Source organism: Dermacentor variabilis, unplaced genomic scaffold (assembly GCF_050947875.1).
Source record: "Dermacentor variabilis isolate Ectoservices unplaced genomic scaffold, ASM5094787v1 scaffold_354, whole genome shotgun sequence".
Classification (NCBI taxonomy): Eukaryota; Metazoa; Arthropoda; class Arachnida; order Ixodida; family Ixodidae; genus Dermacentor; species Dermacentor variabilis.
Genome location: NW_027460538.1, coordinates 12,501 through 38,887, shown reverse-complemented (window position 1 = coordinate 38,887; position 26,387 = coordinate 12,501). Strand labels below are relative to the sequence as shown.

General features: G+C 40.3%; 3 non-coding genes across 3 annotated transcripts; 1 reads left to right on the top strand and 2 right to left on the bottom strand.

The window, feature by feature from the left end:
- The first annotated feature begins 17,255 nt into the window (after nt 1-17,255).
- Nucleotides 17,256-17,327, top strand: TRNAD-GUC (transfer RNA aspartic acid (anticodon GUC)). Its single transcript has one exon. It is a non-coding gene; the product is annotated as a tRNA-Asp (tRNA).
- Nucleotides 17,328-17,626: 299 nt separating this feature from the next.
- On the bottom strand, nt 17,627-17,699 carry TRNAA-AGC (transfer RNA alanine (anticodon AGC)). Its single transcript has one exon. It is a non-coding gene; the product is annotated as a tRNA-Ala (tRNA).
- A 4,248-nt stretch (nt 17,700-21,947) lies between these two features.
- On the bottom strand, nt 21,948-22,020 carry TRNAA-AGC (transfer RNA alanine (anticodon AGC)). Its single transcript has one exon. It is a non-coding gene; the product is annotated as a tRNA-Ala (tRNA).
- Nucleotides 22,021-26,387: the final 4,367 nt, after the last annotated feature.

Sequence of the window (26,387 nt, the reverse complement as noted above, 5' to 3'; positions counted from 1 at the left end):
GCCATGATATGATATGATATGATATGGCCATGATATGATATGATATGATATGATATGGCCATGATATGATATGATATGATATGGCCATGATATGATATGATATGATATGGCCATGATATGATATGATATGATATGATATGGCCATGATATGATATGATATGATATGATATGGCCATGATATGATATGATATGATATGATATGGCCATGATATGATATGATATGATATGATATGATATGGCCATGATATGATATGATATGATATGGCCATGATATGATATGATATGATATGGCCATGATATGATATGATATGATATGATATGGCCATGATATGATATGATATGATATGGCCATGATATGATATGATATGATATGATATGGCCATGATATGATATAATATGATATGGCCATGATATGATATGATATGATATGGCCATGATATGATATGATATGATATGATATGATATGGCCATGATATGATATGATATGATATGATATGATATGGCCATGATATGATATGATATTGCCATGATATGATATGATATGATATGATATGGCCATGATATGATATGATATGATATGATATGATATGGCCATGATATGATATGATATGATATGACATGGCCATGATATGATATGATATGATATGATATGGCCATGATATGATATGATATGATATGGCCATGATATGATATCATATGATATGGCCATGATATGATATGATATGATATGGCCATGATATGATATGATATGATATGGCCATGATATGATATGATATGATATGATATGGCCATGATATGATATGATATGATATGATATGATATGGCCATGATATGATATGATATGATATGATATGGCCATGATATGATATGATATGGCCATGATATGATATGATATGATATGATATGATATGATATGGCCATGATATGATATGATATGATATGGCCATGATATGATATGATATGATATGATATGATATGGCCATGATATGATATGATATGATATGGCCATGATATGATATGATATGATATGATATGGCCATGATATGATATGATATGATATGGCCATGATATGATATGATATGATATGATATGGCCATGATATGATATGATATGATATGGCCATGATATGATATGGCCATGATATGATATGATATGATATGATATGGCCATGATATGATATATGATATGATATGGCCATGATATGATATGATATGATATGATATGGCCATGATATGATATGATATGATATGATATGGCCATGATATGATATGATATGATATGGCCATGATATGATATGATATGATATGATATGATATGATATGATATGGCCATGATATGATATGATATGATATGGCCATGATATGATATGATATGATATGATATGGCCATGATATGATATGATATGATATGATATGGCCATGATATGATATGATATGATATGATATGGCCATGATATGATATGATATGATATGATATGATATGGCCATGATATGATATGATATGATATGGCCATGATATGATATGATATGATATGGCCATGATATGATATGATATGATATGATATGGCCATGATATGATATGATATGATATGATATGGCCATGATATGATATGATATGATATGATATGATATGGCCATGATATGATATGATATGATATGATATGATATGATATGGCCATGATATGATATGATATGGCCATGATATGATATGATATGATATGATATGGCCATGATATGATATGATATGATATGATATGGCCATGATATGATATGGCCATGATATGATATGATATGATATGATATGGCCATGATATGATATGATATGATATGATATGGCCATGATATGATATGATATGGCCATGATATGATATGATATGATATGGCCATGATATGATATGATACGATATGATATGATATGGCCATGATATGATATGATATGATATGATATGATATGGCCATGATATGATATGATATGATATGATATGGCCATGATATGATATGATATGATATGATATGGCCATGATATGATATGATATGATATGATATGGCCATGATATGATATGATATGATATGATATGGCCATGATATGATATGATATGATATGATATGGCCATGATATGATATGATATGATATGGCCATGATATGATATGATATGATATGATATGGCCATGATATGATATGATATGATATGGCCATGATATGATATGATATGATATGATATGGCCATGATATGATATGATATGATATGGCCATGATATGATATGATATGATATGGCCATGATATGATATGATATGATATGATATGGCCATGATATGATATGATATGATATGATATGGCCATGATATGATATGATATGATATGATATGATATGGCCATGATATGATATGATATGATATGATATGGCCATGATATGATATGATATGATATGGCCATGATATGATATGATATGATATGGCCATGATATGATATGATATGATATGGCCATGATATGATATGATATGATATGGCCATGATATGATATGATATGATATGATATGGCCATGATATGATATGATATGATATGGCCATGATATGATATAATATGATATGGCCATGATATGATATGATATGATATGGCCATGATATGATATGATATGATATGATATGATATGGCCATGATATGATATGATATGATATGATATGATATGGCCATGATATGATATGATATGGCCATGATATGATATGATATGATATGATATGGCCATGATATGATATGATATGATATGATATGATATGGCCATGATATGATATGATATGATATGACATGGCCATGATATGATATGATATGATATGATATGATATGGCCATGATATGATATGATATGATATGGCCATGATATGATATGATATGATATGGCCATGATATGATATGATATGATATGGCCATGATATGATATCATATGATATGGCCATGATATGATATGATATGATATGGCCATGATATGATATGATATGATATGATATGGCCATGATATGATATGATATGATATGGCCATGATATGATATGATATGATATGATATGATATGGCCATGATATGATATGATATGATATGATATGGCCATGATATGATATGATATGGCCATGATATGATATGATATGATATGATATGATATGATATGGCCATGATATGATATGATATGATATGATATGATATGGCCATGATATGATATGATATGATATGGCCATGATATGATATGATATGATATGATATGGCCATGATATGATATGATATGATATGATATGGCCATGATATGATATGATATGATATGGCCATGATATGATATGATATGATATGATATGGCCATGATATGATATGATATGATATGATATGGCCATGATATGATATGATATGATATGATATGGCCATGATATGATATGGCCATGATATGATATGATATGATATGGCCATGATATGATATGATATGATATGGCCATGATATGATATGATATGATATGGCCATGATATGATATGATATGATATGATATGGCCATGATATGATATGATATGATATGATATGGCCATGATATGATATGATATGATATGATATGGCCATGATATGATATGATATGAGATGATATGATATGATATGGCCATGATATGATATGATATGATATGGCCATGATATGATATGATATGATATGGCCATGATATGATATGATATGATATGGCCATGATATGATATGATATGATATGATATGGCCATGATATGATATGATATGATATGATATGGCCATGATATGATATGATATGATATGATATGGCCATGATATGATATGATATGATATGATATGGCCATGATATGATATGATATGGCCATGATATGGCCATGATATGATATGATATGATATGGCCATGATATGATATGATATGATATGGCCATGATATGATATGATATGATATGATATGATATGGCCATGATATGATATGATATGATATGATATGGCCATGATATGATATGGCCATGATATGATATGATATGATATGATATGATATGATATGATATGGCCATGATATGATATGATATGATATGATATGATATGGCCATGATATGATATGATATGATATGATATGATATGGCCATGATATGATATGATATGATATGATATGGCCATGATATGATATGATATGATATGGCCATGATATGATATGATATGATATGGCCATGATATGATATGATATGATATGATATGGCCATGATATGATATGATATGATATGATATGATATGGCCATGATATGATATGATATGATATGGCCATGATATGATATGATATGATATGGCCATGATATGATATGATATGATATGATATGGCCATGATATGATATGATATGATATGGCCATGATATGATATGATATGATATGGCCATGATATGATATGATATGATATGATATGGCCATGATATGATATGATATGATATGATATGGCCATGATATGATATGATATGATATGATATGGCCATGATATGATATGATATGATATGATATGATATGATATGGCCATGATATGATATGATATGATATGATATGGCCATGATATGATATGATATGATATGGCCATGATATGATATGATATGATATGATATGGCCATGATATGATATGATATGATATGATATGGCCATGATATGATATGATATGATATGGCCATGATATGATATGATATGATATGGCCATGATATGATATGATATGATATGGCCATGATATGATATGATATGATATGGCCATGATATGATATGATATGATATGATATGATATGATATGGCCATGATATGATATGATATGATATGATATGATATGGCCATGATATGATATGATATGGCCATGATATGATATGATATGATATGATATGGCCATGATATGATATGATATGATATGATATGATATGGCCATGATATGATATGATATGATATGACATGGCCATGATATGATATGATATGATATGATATGATATGGCCATGATATGATATGATATGATATGGCCATGATATGATATGATATGGCCATGATATGATATGATATGATATGGCCATGATATGATATGATATGATATGGCCATGATATGATATGATATGATATGGCCATGATATGATATGATATGATATGGCCATGATATGATATGATATGATATGATATGGCCATGATATGATATGATATGGCCATGATATGATATGATATGATATGGCCATGATATGATATGATATGATATGGCCATGATATGATATGATATGATATGGCCATGATATGATATGATATGATATGGCCATGATATGATATGATATGATATGGCCATGATATGATATGATATGATATGGCCATGATATGATATGATATGATATGATATGGCCATGATATGATATGATATGATATGATATGGCCATGATATGATATGATATGATATGGCCATGATATGATATGATATGGCCATGATATGATATGATATGGCCATGATATGATATGATATGGCCATGATATGATATGATATGATATGGCCATGATATGATATGATATGATATGGCCATGATATGATATGATATGATATGATATGGCCATGATATGATATGATATGATATGATATGGCCATGATATGATATGATATGATATGATATGGCCATGATATGATATGATATGATATGATATGGCCATGATATGATATGATATGATATGATATGGCCATGATATGATATGATATGATATGATATGATATGGCCATGATATGATATGATATGATATGGCCATGATATGATATGATATGATATGATATGGCCATGATATGATATGATATGATATGGCCATGATATGATATGATATGATATGATATGGCCATGATATGATATGATATGGCCATGATATGATATGATATATGATATGGCCATGATATGATATGATATGATATGATATGGCCATGATATGATATGATATGATATGATATGGCCATGATATGATATGATATGATATGGCCATGATATGATATGATATGGCCATGATATGATATGATATGGCCATGATATGATATGATATGATATGATATGGCCATGATATGATATGATATGATATGATATGGCCATGATATGATATGATATGATATGATATGGCCATGATATGATATGATATGATATGATATGATATGGCCATGATATGATATGATATGATATGATATGATATGGCCATGATATGATATGATATGATATGGCCATGATATGATATGATATGATATGGCCATGATATGATATTGCTACGGCATGAGCCGGGCGAGAAGAAGAGGAAGAAGAAGTGAGCTGGTGCAGCCTCAGGACGCCATCTTGACTTTACCATCCATCTCGTCCCTTGAATAAAGCCGGTTTAACATTAACCGTAACAGTTTTGTGGTGGAGGTGCGGGGTACTTCGACCAAGACGACGGAGCTGCTGCAGCAAGTGCCACGCCGGAGCCGACGCCTCGCTCGACTGCCTCCAACACCGCTTGAGATCCCGATGTCCCACAGCAGCGACGAACAGCCTTCTCTGGCAGCTCCAGTGCGAACAACCGGCGCCTGGATGCATCAGATGGAGCCCCGCCCTTTCTCTGGAAAATTCGGCGAAGACGTGGAGGAATGGCTCACCCACTACAAGCGTGTGAGCAAGTACAACGGCTGGAACTCCACGACTCAGCTCGACAATGTGGTTCTGTTCCTCACAGACACGGCGCTAGTGTGGTTCGAGAACCATGAAGATACGTTCACAACGTGGGACAGCTTCGTTACTCACCTCACAGAGTGCTTTGGCGATTCCACCACGAAACGGAAGCGGGCGGAGCAGACATTGCTTCAGCGCGCTCAAGTCCCAGGTGAGACCTGTACTACGTACATAGAGGCGATCCTGAAGCTTTGCAAGACTGTCAATCCTCGAATGTCCGAAGAGGACAAGGTTGGACACCTTCTCAAAGGCATAGCCGAGGATGTTTACAATTATTTAATCGGAAAGGAGAGTCTCGCCTCGGTCGCCGACCTCATCAAGCATTGCCGCACATTTGAGGCCTTGAAGCTGCGCCGTATCACGCCAAAGTTTGGCAGGCTAGCAAATGTCACAACGGTGGCAAGCGTTGACGAAAACGACAACTACAGCTTTCAATTTGACCTTGCGGCAACTATAAGGCAAATTGTCCGCGAAGAACTTGAACGACACACCAAAGGGGCGGATGTCGAACAGCTTGGTTGCGCTTCCAACCAACCTCAAGAACATGCATCTGCTGTGTCAGCATTTTCTGTCATGCCAGGCGTTGCAGACTGTCGAGGTGATCAGCTGCGACAGCACCGACGTACCTTTCCCGACGACATGACGCACGATCAACGAACTCGTCGAGCTACCACCACGAATCGGAATTCGGAAGATCGCGTTTATTATTCGCAGCGTCCCAGGGTTGACTCCGAGGCATACAACGTCGGTCGCGCATCTCCTGTATGTTACAGCTGTGGCGCCTCAGGACACATTGCTCGTTTTTGTCGCCGGCGCCGACAGACAACAACAGATGGCCCACCACCAACTTGGCCTAATTTTGGACGTGATAGTTATGACGACCGTTGGCCGATAGACCCTGCAAACACCACAGGCGCGCCACCTCGGAATACCTTCCGTCAGTATAGTAGAAGGAGTGGCTCGCCAGCTTCTGACCGCAGCCTGACGCCCCCAACCAGTCGCCAACGCCGTTCACCGTCACCACGGCGACGTGCTACGTCTCCACCGCCGTCGGGAAACTAGCCGGCGCGGCCGATGGAGGTAAGGTCGCCGGACAGTCTGTGTATCTGCGAAATACTCCTCTGCCTATTATGATGGTGAAGAACAAAGTGCGTGTGTTAATTGATAGTATACCTGCAACAGCATTAGTGGATACTGGTGCTACCGTTTCCGTCATGAGTGTGACTTTCAAAGAGAGGCTGGGTAGGAAAGTTATGTTCCCGTGGAATGATGGTGTGACGTTTCGTGGTGTCAGCGGAGAGTGCCTAGTTCCCCTTGGTATTTGTGTTGCAAGTGTTTTATTCGGAGGAGAAGATCTTAAAACAGAATTTCTTGTACTACCGCGATGCACTCATGATGTGATTCTCGGGATTGACTTTCTTCAGGATTGTGGTGCATCCGTTAACTGTGGCACAGGCGAAATTACTTTGAATAGCGCGCTTCTCGCCACCCTTGCCGACACATCCTTACCAGTGAAAAACTATTGTGTTGTTTCGAACGATTTGCTGCTACCGCCTTGGTCGCTGTCACGTATCCCTGTCAATTTCGCTGCTGCCGACCTTTCATCGTTTGACGCGCAAGTCCAGCCACTTACGTCGAGCTGCGCAAAGAAAGATGTACTTGTACCACGCTCTGTCGTGAGAGTAGTGAATGGCGCCTCCAATTTATGGGCTTTCAATTGTTCTTGCGTCCCTGCCGTTCTCCCGCGTGATATGAAGCTTGCTGAATTTGACGAGATTACTTACAGCTCCATTACAGTTCTACGCGAGGAGGAGCAGTCTCATACTAGCGATCCCCAAAGAAGCATTTCTGAAGAGCAGATCCTACGAATGATCAACAAGGCACTGCCCTCACATGAGCGCCGCGCTCTCGCACAAGTTTTGTGGGCACATCTTTCTGTGTTCGATTTCACACAAGGCGACAAGCAGGCTTCACTCCCGCGTTCTCGTGCTCGCCACAGAATTGACACCGGATCTGCGCACCCCATTCGGCAAAAGCCTTACCGCGTTTCTTCAGCAGAGAGGACAGTTATTGCTGAACAGGTGAAAGACATGCTGCGTAAAAGTGTTGTCCAAGAGTCTTCTAGTCCGTGGGCAGCACCAGTAATCTTAGTAAAGAAGAAGGATGGATCGTGGCGGTTTTGCGTTGATTACAGGAAACTGAATGCGGTCACCAAAAAGGATGTGTATCCGCTTCCTAGAATTGATGATGTCATCGACTGTCTACATTCCGCTGCCTACTTTTCATCACTGGATTTGCGATCGGGGTATTGGCAGATACCCATGCACCCAGACGATAAGGAGAAAACGGCCTTCGTGACACCAGACGGTCTTTATGAATTTAACGTTATGCCGTTCGGCCTTTGTAACGCGCCAGCAACATTCGAACGATTCATGGATACTATCCTCCAAGGACTTAAATGGGAAATTTGTTTGTGCTACCTCGATGATGTGGTTATTTTTGGCAGCACATTGAGTGAACATAACAGCCGTCTCAATCTTGTTCTGGATTGTGTCAAACAAGCCGGCTTGATCCTAAATTCCAAGAAATGTCGTTTTGGAGAAACCGAGACGTTAGTACTTGGGCATCTGGTCGACAAAAACGGTGTGAGGCCAGATCCACGGAAGATTGAGGCAGTCAGCTCCTTCGAAGCACCGAAGTCAGTGCGGGAGTTGAGGAGTTTCTTGGGCCTGTGCTCGTATTTTCGGCGCTTCGTCCCAAGATTCGCCGACGTGGTGTACCCCCTAACATGTCTTCTCCAAAAAGCCGTCCCTTTCAACTGGACATCGGCTTGCGACGACGCGTTCCGTCAGCTAAAATTTCTACTAACATCAGGGCCCATATTGCGTCACTTCGATGCATGCGCACCTACGGAAGTGCACGCTGATGCCAGTGGCATCGGCATCGGCGCCGTACTTGTGCAACGTCATCAAGGAGCTGAACACGTTGTGGCTTATGCTAGTCGCTCTTTGACTAAGGCGGAACGCAATTACACTGTGACCGAGCAAGAATGCTTGGCAGCTGTTTTCGCTGTCCACAAATTTCGACCTTACATCTACGGACGCCCGTTCACTATCATTACTGACCACCACGCGTTGTGCTGGTTGGTGAATCTCCGTGACCCGAGTGGACGACTGGCACGTTGGGCTCTTCGACTGCAGGAGTACGACTTCGTTATTTCCTACAAGTCCGGGCGTCGCCACGCAGATGCGGACTGTCTCTCCCGCCTTCCTCTGACGACGACGGAGTGTGACGAAGACAATTTTGATGGCTGTTTTGCTCCCATTTCTTCTACATTCCCAGACTCGATGACTTTCAAAGCAGAGCAGGAAAATGATATTGGTTTGGAACCTCTATTTGTGGCCGCATCGCGTCCTGGAGCCACCGGTCGATTTTGTGTTCGTGACGGCCTGCTTTACAAGACCAATTATTCGGTTAAAGGCGCACGCTTCCTTCTGGTGGTGCCGCAGAGTCTGCGAACGGACATACTGAGAGCCATGCACAACGATGTGACCTCTGGCCATCTAGGATTCATAAGAACTTTGAACCGGACACAGGAGCGTTTTTACTGGCCCAGAATGCGGGACACGGTCAAGCACTACGTCGCCAGTTGCGAACAATGTCAACGCTACAAGCGCCCTACGACCGCTCCGCCAGGTCTTCTCCAACCTCTGCCGCCGCCTCGCCTGCCATTTGAACAAGTGGGTATCGATCTTCTGGGCCCATTTCCCCGATCATCTAACGACAACCGATGGGTGATCGTATGTGTCGACCATCTGACCCGTTACGCGGAAACGGCGGCCGTGCCATCTTCAACAGCTGCGTCCGTTGCAACGTTTTTGCTTCGATTCATTATTCTTCGACATGGTCCCCCCCGTGTGATCATTAGCGATCGCGGTCGTCAGTTCGTTGCGGACGCCGTAGAAGAACTGCTTCGTCTCTGCAGTTCGCAATTCCGTCATTCAACGCCTTATCACCCTCAGACAAATGGGCTTGTAGAACGTACGAACAGAACTCTGACTAACATGCTGGCCATGTACGTATCTTCCGATCACAAGGACTGGGATGACGTACTCCCCTTCATCACCTATGCGTATAATACTGCAAAGCATGAGACGACCGATTACAGTCCTTTTTATCTCCTTTACGCACGTTCACCGCTAAGCTGCATTGACACTATACTACCGTTTGACTTTCACAGCGAGTACTCTGTTGCCAAGACGCTTTGTCTTGCCGAAGAAGCCCGGCGTATCGCTCGTCTTCGTACTGTGGCGTCGCAAGACCGATCGAAAGAGCGCTATGACAGCCGACACCAGTCTGTCTCGTACGCCAAAGGAGACTCTGTGTGGTTGTGGACTCCTCAACGTAAACGTGGCTTATGCGAAAAGTTTTTACCTCAGTACACGGGCCCATTCGTCATCGTAGATCGCTTGAGTGACTTGACGTACGTAGTGGCACGCTTGACGTCGACTGGTCGTCGGTCTAGCCGGACCCAGTTAGTACATGTTGCCCGTCTTAAGCGGTTTCACCCTACGCTTTCCGAGTGATTTGGACTTGCCCAGCGGGCTTCGTCTGGCAACCGGGGATTGCTACGGCATGAGCCGGGCGAGAAGAAGAGGAAGAAGAAGTGAGCTGGTGCAGCCTCAGGACGCCATCTTGACTTTACCATCCATCTCGTCCCTTGAATAAAGCCGGTTTAACATTAACCGTAACAATATGATATGATATGGCCATGATATGATATGATATGATATGATATGGCCATGATATGATATGATATGATATGATATGGCCATGATATGATATGATATGATATGATATGGCCATGATATGATATGATATATGATATGGCCATGATATGATATGATATGATATGGCCATGATATGATATGATATGAGATGATATGATATGATATGGCCATGATATGATATGATATGATATGGCCATGATATGATATGATATGATATGATATGGCCATGATATGATATGATATGATATGGCCATGATATGATATATGATATGGCCATGATATGATATGATATGATATGATATGGCCATGATATGATATGATATGATATGATATGGCCATGATATGATATGATATGATATGATATGGCCATGATATGATATGATATGATATGATATGGCCATGATATGATATGATATGGCCATGATATGGCCATGATATGATATGATATGATATGGCCATGATATGATATGATATGATATGGCCATGATATGATATGATATGATATGATATGATATGGCCATGATATGATATGATATGATATGATATGATATGGCCATGATATGATATGATATGATATGATATGGCCATGATATGATATGATATGATATGATATGATATGGCCATGATATATGATATGATATGATATGATATGGCCATGATATGATATGATATGATATGATATGGCCATGATATGATATGATATGATATGGCCATGATATGATATGATATGATATGGCCATGATATGCTATGATATGATATGATATGGCCATGATATGATATGATATGATATGATATGGCCATGATATGATATGATATGATATGGCCATGATATGATATGATATGATATGGCCATGATATGATATGATATGATATGATATGGCCATGATATGATATGATATGATATGGCCATGATATGATATGATATGATATGATATGGCCATGATATGATATGATATGGCCATGATATGATATGATATGATATGATATGATATGGCCATGATATGATATGATATGATATGGCCATGATATGATATGATATGATATGGCCATGATATGATATGATATGATATGATATGGCCATGATATGATATGATATGATATGATATGGCCATGATATGATATGATATGATATGATATGGCCATGATATGATATGATATGATATGATATGATATGGCCATGATATGATATGATATGATATGGCCATGATATGATATGATATGATATGGCCATGATATGATATGATATGATATGGCCATGATATGATATGATATGATATGGCCATGATATGATATGATATGATATGGCCATGATATGATATGATATGATATGGCCATGATATGATATGATATGATATGATATGATATGGCCATGATATGATATGATATGATATGATATGGCCATGATATGATATGATATGATATGATATGGCCATGATATGATATGATATGATATGATATGGCCATGATATGATATGATATGATATGATATGGCCATGATATGATATGATATGATATGATATGGCCATGATATGATATGATATGATATGATATGATATGGCCATGATATGATATGATATGATATGGCCATGATATGATATGATATGATATGGCCATGATATGATATGATATGATATGATATGGCCATGATATGATATGATATGATATGATATGGCCATGATATGATATGATATGATATGATATGGCCATGATATGATATGATATGATATGATATGGCCATGATATGATATGATATGATATGATATGGCCATGATATGATATGATATGATATGATATGGCCATGATATGATATGATATGATATGATATGGCCATGATATGATATGATATGATATGGCCATGATATGATATGATATGATATGGCCATGATATGATATGATATGATATGATATGGCCATGATATGATATGGCCATGATATGATATGATATGATATGATATGGCCATGATATGATATGATATGGCCATGATATGATATGATATGATATGATATGATATGGCCATAATATGATATGATATGATATGGCCATGATATGATATGATATGGCCATGATATGATATGATATGATATGATATGGCCATGATATGATATGATATGATATGATATGGCCATGATATGATATGATATGATATGATATGGCCATGATATGATATGATATGATATGATATGGCCATGATATGATATGATATGATATGATATGGCCATGATATGATATGATATGATATGATATGATATGGCCATGATATGATATGATATGATATGATATGGCCATGATATGATATGATATGATATGATATGGCCATGATATGATATGATATGATATGATATGATATGGCCATGATATGATATGATATGATATGATATGGCCATGATATGATATGATATGATATATGATATGGCCATGATTTGATATGGAAAGATATTGCAATGTTGCAATATCTTTCAAATTGCAACATATGCTATTGCGTCATTTTTATTCGCAATAGCATATCGGTTGTAGAAAAAGTGTCCACCTGCGAAAGTGGGAGACTTGTCGCATGTGATTTTATTTTTGCTGGTCTACTGTGGCGCGCTGTGTGCATCTACGCACCGAACAAAATTCATGAACGCGAAATTTTTTTTAAGTATGCTGAAGGATTTTTGAAAACAGAACGACATGTTGTGTTTCTTGGGGATTTCAACTGCGTCTGTACAGCTGAAGATAAAACGACTAGCCTCAAAGTACGCGATAGAAGTGCTGAGCTGTTGAACGCGATAGTAATTGAGAGAGAGCTTGAGGACATTGGTTATGCAATGACGCGAGATGGCCAAGCACGGTATACGCACTTTCAAGGTGATTCCCATGCGAGGCTTGATAGAATATACGTACCGGCGAAGTTTGTACCACTGTGTTCCTCTTATGAAACACAATATCTCAGTTTTAGCGATCATAGTTTGGTCTCGATTACGATTGGCGAAAAACGAAAGAGTGTCAAGTTTAATTGGTTCCTGTGGAAGTTCAATGAAAAACTGCTGCAAGATGAATTGTTTGTCACAAGAGCCAAGGAGTATCTTTCAAATGCCCTGCATACGGAAACCAACTGTTTCATATCAGTATGGGAGCAGTTTAAATGCGACATTAAAATTGCTGCCATCGATAGAGCATGCTTATTGCGTCACAAGGAAAGGCAACTAGAGAAACAGTTACACAGTGAACTGGTGTACATGTTAGGGGTAGAACATGAAGAGCCTGGAGCGTTTAAAAAAGAAATACCAGAGGTGAAAGCGAAACTCGAGTTGATCGACGAAGATAAGTACCGCGGTGCAATGATAAGGGCGCGCACTGAAAAGTTGTGGCTGGGCGAAACGCCCACTAAGCGTGTGCTAAGTGAAGAAAAGAAGCATGCTGCAAATAAGGAGATAAATGAAATTCGATATTACAACAAAATTACACGAGAAAGCGAAGAGATAAAATGTGCATTTGTTGAATTTTATACCGAACTTCTCGGAGGAAGAATTTATGACCCCGAGTACTTCAAAGCCCACTTTCTAACTCTTATGCCAAGATTAGAGGACACTGTTAGAGAATCACTGGAATCTGAAATTAGCGTGGCCGAAATTGAAGCGGCAATCGATGACTTGGGCAATGGCAAATCACCTGGGCCAGATGGACTGGGTGCAGCCGTATACAAATTTTTTAAGGCAGAAATGGCAGTGGCTTTACACCGAGTGATCGCTGAATGCTATGAAAAAAAGCAAGCGCCTCTCTCGTTCAGGACAGCGCACGTAGTAATGATCCCCAAAACTGACGATCCTGCAAAATTACTTTCAGTTGAGTCCTACCGTCCCATTAGTTTGACCAATACAGATTATAAAATATACATGAAAGTGTTAGCTAGAAGGCTCCAAAACGTTATTAAGTCCCTCGTTGGCCCGCATCAAACCTGTGGCATTAAAGGTAGAACAATTTTTACGAACATACACATAGCAAGAAGTATTCTGGAATGTTGTGACGCAATGCATGACCGCGTAGCTATGATTCAGCTAGATTTACATAAAGCGTTCGACAAAGTTGTACATGAAGTTCTGTTTTTATTGCTGGAGCACGTAAATGTTGGATCTGTAATTACTGAAGGTGTTAGAATGGTGTATCATGATTGCACAGCCAAATTAGTGATCAACAAAGAATTAAGTATGTCAATTCCTGTGCGGTCGAGTGTGAAACAAGGATGTGCGTTGTCCCCTCTACTTTTTGCGATATACTTGGAGCCGTTTTGTTTACGTTTGTTTGCAACACCATGTATTCGAGGCTTCACTTTTTTCAGCAGTGAAGTTAAGGTCTTAGCGTACGCGCACGACATAGCCGTGTTTTGCACTGATGCTAGAAGCGTGCAGGAAGTTGTCAGTGTTGCTAAGGCGTTCTGCACAGCAACTGGTAGCGTGATCAGTTGGCCGAAATGCCTTGGATTTTGGCATGGCAACTGGCAGAGCACACCCGAGGTGTACTGTAATAGGAATTGGACCGTCTCCCCCGGAAAGTACCTCGGTGTCCCGCTAAATAACTACCTCAATGCTGATGAATATTGGTCTGAGGAAAATAAACGCGTCAAAAATGCTACCGATAAATGGGGTGGCCATAACTTTTCAATGTTCGCAAGAGCTTCCGTTTGTAATATGTTTTTAATTGCAAAAGTGTTCTACGTGTTGCAAGTGATGGCCATGGCAAGAACTTCGGTTCAAAAAATCCACCGAGTGTTTGCGACCTTTATTTGGGGATCGCAATGGGAGCGCACAAGCCGGTGCAATTTGTTTCACAAGGTGAAAAATGGTGGGCTAGGGCTCTCACACCTGTTTTTCAAGCAGCTGGTAAGCAGATTCTTCTTTGTGCGGGACCAAACTGGTGTGTTTTTGAGAACTGTGATCCAAGCACGATTGCATGATTATCTATCTGACTTTGTCGTGTCAACTGTTTCTTTCGGAGCTGGACCGCTCAGTGCTTATTTGCGTGAAGTGGTTGCTTCTGTACGCCTGCTCAAGGCAAGGTTCTCATATGAATACTTGTGTGATGTCACGAAAAAGCGTTTGTATTCTGATATTCTCGATGTATTTTTACCATTACCGGTTTACCGAGCTGCCTACAGGCTAGGTCCTGAGCGCGATGTGCTAAAGCGCGTTAAAAAAATGCCAGTGAGACCCTCTGCTAAAACGTTCTTTTTTCAATTACATACCGACACTCTCCCTGTAAAGCCATGGTTACAAAGCAAAGGTCTTTTTGTACCTTGGTCGGTAAACTGCTTAATCTGTAATAAGCCAGAATCAATTGAGCATATTTTTATTGACTGCCATGACGCCCTATTTCTGTGGGACGTCCTACAAAGAACACTTAAAAAAGAATTGCCGATAAGCCCTTTTGGAATCCGGTTTCTTCCACGTGCAGAAACAGGGGAAGCGCCGAGTGATATGCTAATGCTGCTTTGCATGCACAGCGTATGGAAGACGAGCATGGACATCAGGCATTGTCATATACAGGCTCACTCAGCAAGACACTATTTTGTTGAGAGCATTATATACACACGCGACTTGTTCAGAGCAATATGTGAACCCCCGGAATGGCTTCCTGTACTAGACCAATGGGCTTCTGTGAAGCCCTTTTAAACACCTTGCACTGGCCGAGCTGTGGCTGGTATATTTAGAATATGTACATGTCGTGTATTTGATCTTTTTGTTTGCGTTGGTGAAAAGGCAATAAAGAAAAAAAAATCCTCGTTAGTATAGTGGTCAGTATCCCCGCCTGTCACGCGGGAGACCGGGGTTCGATTCCCCGACGGGGAGCGAATTTTTTTTTTTTTTCTTATTACATGTCACAATTCATCATATTTATTAAACATAACACTAAAACTGTCACTGTAGCTTATGAAGGGCATAAAAAAGTATCAATTATTACACACGTAACGCATCTCTGCCCTTTTAGATGAGCGTGATTTTTATAATTGCTTAATCCGTGTGCCTATACCGTAAACAAAAATAATTTATAATCAATTACTTCAGCCTTAGTCAAGTTTTGGAAACACGAGACACTGGCGTTAAAAGAAGCTTGCGCTCCAGTCTGAAAAAAAAAGAAAAGAAAAAAGTGGAGGTGCGGGGTATCGATCCCCGTACCTCTCGCATGCTAAGCGAGCGCTCTACCATCTGAGCTACACCCCCGACACGGTGCAGCTGCCTTAAAAACATGCTTGACCTCCGTCTCCTTCATATTTCTATCTACGAATAACAGCCGCTGAGTTCGCACAGCGCATCCACTTAGAACGAATTGTCTGGGCAGCAAGCACCAGTTCCGAGACATTAATTTTCTAGTGTCCGATGAAATGATGGCGTTCAAGTTACTTTTTAAGGAAACCGCTGTTTTATGCATTGATGCACAGGAGAAATTGGAACACCAATGCATTTCGACAGACACTTTGACCAACAATTTTTTTTTATACCTAGCTGGATATATGTTCCCTCCATCCAATCCGAAATGTACATTTGGGATTAGACCCCCAGTTGTGTTTTAAAGGTAGCTAACACAACTGGGGGTACCCAGAAGATGGACACCTGGCACGGATATAATTCTAATTGCGACATCTGTCAGTCAGATTACGACGCTCTCTTCGTGAGCATATTGCGCAGGAGGACTTGTTCTTGCTCAATTCTGACTTGCCTTAGCTTGTGCGCAGCACTTTTTGTGTTAGATGTTTGTTAAATAAGTTCAATTATACGATCAAAATAATAATAAAGCTTGTGCGATTTATGTTTTGAATAGACCGTTCAAACCATGGCGTGATTAAAAATTATACGATCAAAATAATAATAAAGCTTGTGCGATTTATGTTTTGAATAGACCGTTCAAACCATGGCGTGATTAAAACTGCAGATCTCAAAAATTTTTCTAATGCGAATGACGAGTCCGTTCTCGACTACGTTGAGCTAGCACTGGAGGACGTCATCTGTGGTTGAAGTTGAAATCAATTCCCAGTTCTGCACTGATGATTTCATACCGAAGAAAATGGTTAATCGAAAAAAGCCTCTCGGATCAATTGGTATACATAATACACCTCGTTCGGAAACTACGAAGTTGTGGAAAACGGGAACAATTTCCAGCACAACAAAAGCTAAAACAAACAGTCACTGACAAAATTAGAGAGGGAAGACAGTTTTATTCTGAGTCTGAGCACCCTGCCGATATCGCTCGCCGGGAAGAAGCACCGAAGAACCGTGTCTAACTCGGTCTAACTGGTCTAACCATGCCCAGAGGTTTAGGACAGGTTCGGAGCATATCACGTAGCAGCTTTAAAGTGCGTCATTTTATTCTTGCACAAGTCAAAATATTACAAATGTTGCCGCGTCATCTAACAAACATAAGTATCTGTTGTTACCTCAAAACATAGCTCGTACTTGTAGTGATCGAACTATCGTACGTCTCGTACGTGGCTTGTAACCATAGCTAGACACATTAGTCGTCACTTTTGAAGGCATGGTTCTCCAACCTCCTCGTTAGTATAGTGACCAGTATCCCCGCCTGTCACGCGGGAGACCGGGGTTCGATTCCCCGACGGGGAGCAGCTTTTTTATTACATGTCGCAATTCATCTTATTTATTAAACATAACACAAAATCTGCCACTGTAGTTTATGAAGGGCATAAAACTATCAATTATTACATACGTAACGCATCTCTGCCCTTCTAGGTGAGCGCCTTTTTCATAATTACTTAATCGGTGTGTCTATAACTTAACAAAAATAATTAACGATGAATCACTTAAGACTTCATGAAGTTTTGGAAACACGAAACAGTGGCGTTAAAATGTGCGAAACTCTTAATGTAACTTCGACGTATGCCTGCTTGCCTCCTAATGTAATGTTCGGCGAATGCCTGCTTGATTATTTCTCTTCGATTTGTGATTTCGTTTTGATAGCATATTTCCGTTATGTCTTTCGACAGGGCGTGCCTTTTTTCATCACTGAGCGCGCGTTTGGTAGGCGTCTTTCCGGACCGCAGTTTTTCGTTACGCGCCCTTATCACTGCGCCCCGGTAAGTTTCTTCGTCTATTGCCTCGAGCTTATAGTTTTAGTCTCTTTAATTTCTTTTGTGAACAATCCCGGCTCGTAGCACTCCGTACTTAGCATAAAATCTAGGGTACTCTGCAGCTCTTTAACTCGTTGTTTTTCTTTTCGCTGAAGCGCACATGATCTATCAATAGCGGCTACTTTAATATCACATTTGAACTGCTCCCATACTTGCATAAAACTTCCGGAGTTACATCGCAGCATGTTCGCTATATAATCCTTGACTTTAGTCGCGTACTCTTCATCTTCCAGTAATTTATCATTAAACTTCCACAAGTCCCAATTAAATTTCGCAGCTATTCTCTTCGTACCGATTGTGGCCAGTATCCCCGCCTGTCACGCGGGAGACCGGGCTTCGATTCCCCGACGGGGAGTATTTTTTTAAAGATTATTACATGTCGCATTTCATCTTATTTATTCAATATACAACAAAAGCTGTGGCTGTAGTAGTTTATGAAGGGCATAAAAAAGAAGTGTCAATAATTACACACGTAACGCATATCTGCCCTTCCAGATGAGCGCATAATAGACAGTTTTAGTTTAGCGTCCGCAACAATAGCGTACGCTATACGCTATAATAGAGACTAGAGAGTTTTAGAATAGGGGCCCCAAACGTTCTGGGGCCCCAAAGAAATAGCGTCGAAGCCACTGCGCATGCGCAAGACGCAAACTCCGTTTGGGTTTTGCGTTGGGAACGCTATTTCACCGATTTAGCGGGAGCCCAAATAGCGGCCCCAAAAGCTTTGCGTCGGCAAACATGGCGGCACCCATCTAAGCGACGGCTCTAACCTAGCACAAAACTGGGTTCGATTCGCGGTAACGCGAGAAGTTCGCAAGCTAGGAGAAGTGAGTGCGGTTATCGCTTTCTCTCAACTAGCGTGTGTTATGAAGATTGACTCATTAGACGCCGCTGATTTTGAATTCGATTGTGGATTTTATGGCTCGTAGGCCTAACGCGGCTAAGCTTGGCTGGTGAAGGCTAGTAAAGTTGGTTTGCTCAAAACTAAGCGCAACTAATTGTTTGCTGCTTACAGAGAATAACCTCTAAATTGTACTTAAACGCGAATACACGCAAGTAAAAATTATTATTCCTATCATAAAATGGTATATTTTATTTAATTATTGCTAATAGTTTTTTCCTTGACGCCGTAGTGGCGCTGTCAGCGCAAGACGCTATCCGCAAACGTCAAACCCTATTCTAAAACTCTTCACTCCTACGTGCCCCAACGCTAACACCCGCAAAGCTCTTTGGGGCCCCAAACTATTGGGGCCCCTATTCTAAAACTCCCTACTTTTAGCGTGTCCGGTATTCCGGCAAGTGCGGGCGGTTTGCCGGTATAGCGGGGGCGTAAACGTGAGTGGCCAGATTGGTGGCGCCAGCTGGTGGTGCAAAGCTCAACCACACAAACACAGAGCTAATTACTATATTCTGCTTAGCTGCTGGTGTAAATATTCGACAGTGGCGTAATCGTGTTCACAATTACGCCGCTGCCAAAAATTTGCACCACTAGCGAAGCAGGATATGGTGGGTTACTGCAGTTTTAGCTCAGTGTTTGTCTGGTTGAACTCTACGCTACCAGGCGGCTGCAGCGATCTAGCTACGCCCCCGCAAATCCGGTAATCCGCCCAAACTGCTCCCGTTTACCGGAATAGCGGACAGGCTAAAAGTCTCTAATATAGCGTACGCTAAGCAGCGCACGTTTTCTACAATTTTAGTTGGCCGGCGATATCTTCGGATCTCAGAGGCCATATGTCATCGTTGCGGCTATTTCGCGCCTTTCGCGAAAGGTGGCGCTGACATCTCGAACGCTTCTTTCGTTAGGCTTTGACTCGTTCGAAACAAGAAGCGATCTCGAAAACACCACGAGGTTATCCATAATACTCTGTCGTCGAAGCGGCCTGAGACTAAGCGAAAGCCGTTTACACAGTCATTTGCTACGAACGAAGTGTATTTTACAAAAGCAACGCCAAATTCAATTCGAAGTGGGCAGCCCGGACCGCCGCCATGTTTCCCGCAAGCTCCGCAAACCCCGCAAAAACGCTAACGCTAACTCGTTAGCGTTGCGTACGCCCGCTATACCCGCTATTTCGTTTAGCGTTCAGCGCATGCGCAGTGACGATCCGCTATTTTTTAGCGTACGCAATGGAATAGCGTACGCTATACTAAAACTGTCTAATTACTTAATCGGTGTGCCTATACCGTAACAAAATAATTAATAATGAATCACTTAAGCCTTAATGAAGTTTTGGAAACACGAGACAGTGGCGTTAAAATGTGTGAAACTCTTAATTTAACTTCTAAAAGCTTGCGCTCCAGTTTGGGAAAAATAAGGGGGAAAAAGAAAAAGTGGAGGTGCGGGGTATCGATCCCCGTACCTCTCGCATGCTAAGCGAGCGCTCTACCATCTGAGCTACACCCCCAAGACACTGAAGCTTGCCTTAAAAACGTGGCTGTCCACAGTCTCCTTTTAATTTAAAATGCGGATCTCAAAGGCTATGCTTTCGCAGGTTGAAAGTACTGCATGCGATTTCGGGAGCCAGAAAAACGTCGTTGACGTCAACATTTGGACACCACGTACCTATTCGGTGGTCAAGGAAGACAAAACAAGTTATTTTTATAAGTATTACATGACATTTTAGACTATTATATGTTTTTTTCTACTCTTTTTATGCGTCAAATCAAGTTTTGGGATTTCGGAACCAAAGGAAAGATAGGCGCAAGCCCAAAACCGAAACTGGCTGCCAAGAAAGCTGTTCAATTCTAGGTACTCCGAGTCTTGCCAGTATTCTTTTATAGGGCTTAGAGGTCTATAGGACCTTCATTTAATGCAATAATAATAATAATAATAATAATAATAATAATAATAATAATAATAATAATAATAATAATAATAATAACAATAATAGGAATATTTGGCCCGAATTAATAAATATCATACAGAAGATGATATTGTTTTTTAATGAAAGTACACCGATGGGTCGTGAATGTTTTTGGTGCATCTTAACCACACACACACACACACACACTTTATCGCGATCCGCATTCGATATTGGAGTCCGTTAACTTTGCGTTCACCTCTATGCATGCAGGGTGAAAAATGAACAGATAAATGAATAAAAATAAATTCTATTTTCTCTGTTTCTTTACTTATTTCGCTGTCTTCTATATTCATCTTTCGGTTCAATTATAACTTTTAAAACCGGCTACACAATACTAGCTAGCATCGAAACTGCCAGGTCAGAACTAAATATCTGAAGCATTATCGCGCAAGCCCATAAAATTAATATGCGTAAAAGTAACGGCGTCTCCACAAATTACAACAGCGGCAGAAAAGCACGGCAACAGTTGTGCAACAAACACGGTACAACAAACACAACCGAAACGTCCACACTAACGATACGCCTTCTAGATTTCACCGAAATCAAAACCGCCATCTTCAGAACCGTCCATCTCATCATCCACTCAGTGACGTACCGAATATTTCTCGACATGGGGGGAAGGGGGTGGCAAACCGCAAGCAATCTGATTATCTCTCTCTCTCTCTCTCTCTCTCTCTCTATTATAGATATATATATATATATATATATATATATATATATATATATATATATATATATAGAGCGTCTTTAGCTGCACCAAATTTTTTCTTTAATTGCCTATGGCAAATAGCGCAGTCCTAACCCATGCTCTAAATTATTCGAGGCTGCCATTACTTCTACGAGAATTCACAATATGGAATTAATTGAATAATTAACGTACTTACGCTGATTAACTTTTTCACTGATTATTTACGCCACATATTTTAATCTACGAACTACAGCCGCCGAGTTATTCGCACAGCGTATCCACTTGGAACGATTTCCCTCAACAGCACCAGTTCCGAGATATTAATTTTCAGTGTCCGACGAAACGATGGTGTTCCAGTTACTTTTTTTAAGAAACCGCTGTTTTATGCATTGAAGCACCAAAGAAACTGGAACACCAATGCATTGCGACCGGACACTTTGACCAACCATTATTTTTTAACCTAGCTGGGTATGTTCCCTCCATCCAATCACAAATGTACATTTGGGATAAGACCCCCATTTGTGTTTGTAAGGTATCTTACAAACACAACTGGGTGTACCCAAAATTTGGATACCTAACACGGATATAATTCTAATTGCGACATCTGGCAGTCAGATTACGACACTCTATAATATATATATATATATATATATGATTGCTACAACATTGCTCGTTCTGGGTGCAAGCGTACAGGTGCATCTTCAAAATAAATTTATCCAATGTGTCATGCTAACTGTATGTCTTGTATAAATTATCCTATTTGCGCGCACTTCATAATACTGTGGGTTGGTTTGGTGGCAGCAGCAGCAGAGGGGCATGCTGCATATAAAACAAAAACCGAAACGAAAAGCGTTCGCATACCCTAAGCGCTTAAACAAATGTAGTTGGCAGCATATTATCATTACATTATGTAATAATGCTGTATTGTACTATTTTATTTTGTGTTTATGAGATTGCAAAGTATGAATCATTCATCCTAGATTTCGCATTATCTTTTTGTCGGAGACTCTGCCGACTAGCGGCAGTCCTACTGTCACTGACATCGAGAGCTGGCGTGTTTTCTTTGTTGTTTTTTTTGTCCCACCATATGTAGTGGAGGTTGTGCTGTTCTTTGGTTGTGCGTGCTTCCCTCGGCCTTCGCGGCGCAAAACTCAAAACGAAATGTGGCGTACCATCTCGGAAAAATACGGTTAGTCTTTTGTCAGTATGCAGCATACTTTAATCGCCCTTTTAGTACATGAAAGCGCTACAGACGAAATACAGAGACAAGGAAAACCACAGGACGAGCGCTTGTCCTATGGTCTTCTTTGTGTTTGGTCTGTCGCGATGCCATATACAAATGGAACCAGGCTCGCCGGGGCCTGCGCGTGACAGCGGGTGTTCACGTAAAAAAATTGCCGTTTACAGGCGCCCTCCTGGAGCAGTGCTTGTAACTAATCCAATCTATCGTCTTGACGAAAAAAGCGGCTCGCGACTCGTACAACACCAGTCAGAACATTGCCGGCTCCCTTTGCGCAAGCTACACGAGAAAGCCAATCGCAGTCGCAAATTTCGATTCGGATCGGCCTTGATCACTTTCAAAAGTGGTCATGTGACACCGGTATTAGTGACCCGACTGCTCAGCGCCCTTCGTTGCACGGCGGAGTCAGCTTATCTTGCCCATCGGTCACAGACGAGGATGGCGTATGCCGCTTTTCTTCGTGGGGCGCAGGACCAGGCGCTCTCATATTGCCTAACGCCGAACATGTGTTTTCGAATAGCTCTGAAGATGAGGGGACAAGTCCCTATGTAGTAACTGGGCACAGTACCGAGACTTCTGTTGAGAGCAACCTGCACATGTGGGCAGTCGCTATACAGTGCGAGCTTCCCACCTGACTTCTGTAATGGTGCTGAAGCCTTTCCACCCGGAGCTACCTGCAGATGCGAGAACATTACTGAAGACTTTGAAAGAAACTGAGTCTGAATGGAGTGGAGTGTACGATTACTTTGGAATAACATCCAGTCTAACAGAGCACATTTCAACAGAGTGCCAGACGCTCTCATTATTTGTAAATGTGGCTGGGCTTCCTATTTTCTGCAGCTTTCGGAGGCAGTTTTGACCAATACTTGTGTTAATTAAGAAAAATCTCTGTTCTCCTTTTCTTGCTGCCCTTTATGAAGGACAGCAATCCCGGGGACATAACTTCGTACATGAAAGCTTTTTACAATGAGTCAACTGTTTAAAGAGCTTGTTAGAATGGGACTTTGTACAGCGGCAAGTCATATGCTGCGAGACTCACTTCCATTTGTGTGTGATGCCCACCGGCCAGGGCTTATATCAAGTACACAAAGGGGAACACTGCATATTCTGGTTGCGAAAAGTGTGCTCAAAAGGGTGTGCACTCTGTCCTAGATAAGAAAGTCATTTTTCCGGGACAGCCCCTTGCGAAACAGATGAGGACTTTCAAACCTTTCTTCAGAAAGATCACAATCACAGCGTACACCCTTTCCGGTGCCAAGGTGCTGGAATGGTAAACCACTTTTCCCTCAGTTATATGCATCTGGTGTGTCCAGGTAAAATGATAGAGCTGCTAGTTCACTACTGGGAGTCAAAAAAAACAATCTTCAAAAAAGGTGCGCTCAGGCTCGAAGCTACATTTGGCTGCGACACTTTTTGACTTTGGCGCCACAGTGCTAAGTGACATGAAAGGAGGCCCCGGTTCATGTGGTTCTTGGAAAATTGGAAAGCAGTAGAGTTCAGGAGAGCTTGAAAAAAAGCTTTTGATCATTTCATGACTCTCAGCATCTATATTTGCATTTCTGCTTGTCCAAATATGCTGCATACAATGCTGATGTTGTTGAGAACCTTCTGCAGAAGTTTGTTTCTGAGGCTGGCTCACTTTATGGCAAGGGTATCTATGTGTACATTGCGCATTCTCTGCTGCATCTTGCTGATTATGTCCACCAGACTGGTCATATAGATAAGTTTTCTGCCTATCGAGATCTTCCTATACAAGCTGAAGACGCTAGTCAAGTCAAAAGCTCAAGTTCTTCAATAGACTTTCAGGTGTCTTCATGAACAAAGTTGCCTCAGTGAAGGTAATTTGCCTGTACCACATTAGCTGCCCTAGCTTTCTGGAGAGCACTGTAGTGGTCCTGAACCATTGGGTTTCACAGGCCATCAATACTCTATTTTAAAGATTGAGGGCACTGTATTGAAGAACATCAAAATGGATGACCG